The following is a 2,500-nucleotide window of genomic DNA, read 5'->3' as shown; positions in this document are numbered from 1 at the left end:
TCCAAATTTGGTGAATTTACACCGTGCCGATTTTTTTTGACGATTTTTTTACCGCTCGGAATGCCGGAAATTCAAAAAAAATGAAAAACGGAGCAAACATGCGATTTTTGACCTGGATTTTTTTGTGCAGCCTTCACATAATATTACCAAGGTTCCCTCAAAATTTCACGAAAAATGCACGAGCCAATTCTGAGATATGAAAATTTGGCTCCTCCGTTGCAACGCTCCGAGCCATCGTTGCAACGGCGGGTGCCTCCGTGGGGGGCGGGGGAGCCCGGCGGCACACCACAACGACAACGTGCTTGCTAGTGTGCCTAGGGGATGGCAAGGCAACGTGCATCTTGCTGGCATTGCGCCCAGCAAGCCTTTGGGCAACTCGAGTTTCAGCATCACGACACCCCTCCCCCCTATAATAGGCTGCCGAGCCATTACCAAAGTGCCACGGGTAGACGTCCTTTTCCGTGAGGAGACATACTAAAGGAAAGTGCTCTAGAGGTCGAATTTTGACGCCGTTTTTTGCAACAACCTCTAGAAAAATAAGATCTTTCCATCCTCCAAATTTGGTGAATTTACATCGTGCCGATTTTTTTTGACGATTTTTTTACCGCCCGGAATGCCGGAAATTCAAAAAAAAATGAAAAACGGAGCAAACATGCGATTTTTGACCTGGATTTTTTTGTGCAGCCTTCACATAATATTACCAAGGTTCCCTCAAAATTTCACGAAAAATGCACGAGCCAATTCTGAGATATGAAAATTTGGCTCCTCCGTTGCAACGCTCCGAGCCATCGTTGCAACGGCGGGTGCCTCCGTGGGGGGCGGGGGAGCCCGGCGGCACACCACAACCACAACGTGCTTGCTAGTGTGCCTAGGGGATGGCAAGGCAACGTGCATCTTGCTGGCATTGCGCCCAGCAAGCCTTTGGGCAACTCGAGTTTCAGCATCACGACACCCCTCCCCCCTATAATAGGCTGCCGAGCCATTACCAAAGTGCCACGGGTAGACGTCCTTTTCCGTGAGGAGACATACTAAAGGAAAGTGCTCTAGAGGTCGAATTTTGACGCCGTTTTTTGCAACAACCTCTAGAAAAATAAGATCTTTCCATCCTCCAAATTTGGTGAATTTACACCGTGCCGATTTTTTTTGACGATTTTTTTACCGCCCGGAATGCCGGAAATTCAAAAAAAATGAAAAACGGAGCAAACCTGCGATTTTTGACCTGGATTTTTTTGTGCAGCCTTCACATAATATTACCAAGGTTCCCTCAAAATTTCACGAAAAATGCACGAGCCAATTCTGAGATATGAAAATTTGGCTCCTCCGTTGCAACGCTCCGAGCCATCGTTGCAACGGCGGGTGCCTCCGTGGGGGGCGGGGGAGCCCGGCGGCACACCACAACCACAACGTGCTTGCTAGTGTGCCTAGGGGATGGCAAGGCAACGTGCATCTTGCTGGCATTGCGCCCAGCAAGCCTTTGGGCAACTCGAGTTTCAGCATCACGACACCCCTCCCCCCTATAATAGGCTGCCGAGCCATTACCAAAGTGCCACGGGTAGACGTCCTTTTCCGTGAGGAGACATACTCAAGGAAAGTGCTCTAGAGGTCGAATTTTGACGCCGTTTTTTGCAACAACCTCTAGAAAAATAAGATCTTTCCATCCCCCAAATTTGGTGAATTTACACCGTGCCGATTTTTTTTGCCGATTTTTTTACCGCCCGGAAAGCCGGAAATTCAAAAAAAATGAAAAACGGAGCAAACGTGCGATTTTTGACCTGGATTTTTTTGTGCAGCCTTCACATAATATTACCAAGGTTCCCTCAAAATTTTAGAAAAAATGCACGAGCCAATTATGAGATATGAAAATTTGGCTCCTCCGTTGCAACGCTCCGAGCCATCGTTGCAACGGCGGGTGCCTCCGTTGCAACGAAACCAGCCAACGATGCACCTAACCCAGCATCCGTTGCAACGCACCTTGCCTCCGTTGCAACGCGCCCAGCCAACGTTGCACCGTCCCCTGCCTCCGTTGCAACGCGCCCAGCCAACGTTGCAACGCGCCCTGCCTCCGTTGCAACGCTCCCAGCCAACGTTGCAACGCGCCCTGCCTCCGTTGCAACGTCACCAGCATCCGTTGCAACGCGCCCTGCCTCTGTTGCAACGCGCACGGCCAACGTTGCACCGACCCTAGCATCCGTTGCACTGCCCCCAGCCAACGTTGCAACGCGCCCAGCCAACGTTGCAACGCGCCCTGCCTCCGTTGCAACGTCACCAGCAACCGTGGCAACGCGACCTGCCTCCGTTGCGACGCCCCCAGCCAACGTTGCAACGCGCCCTGCCTCCGTTGCAACGTCACCAGCATCCGTTGCAACGCTCCCAGCCAACGTTGCAACGCGCCCTGCCTCCGTTGCAACGTCACCAGCAACCGTGGCAACGCGACCTGCCTCCGTTGCAACGCCCCCAGCCAACGTTGCAACGCGCCCTGCCTCCGTTGCAACGTCACCAG

Source organism: Arachis ipaensis, chromosome B7 (genome assembly GCF_059453495.1).
Source record: "Arachis ipaensis isolate K30076 ecotype BB chromosome B7, ASM5945349v1, whole genome shotgun sequence".
Lineage (NCBI taxonomy): Eukaryota > Viridiplantae > Streptophyta > Magnoliopsida > Fabales > Fabaceae > Arachis > Arachis ipaensis.
Note: the sequence above shows the minus strand (reverse complement) of the source record.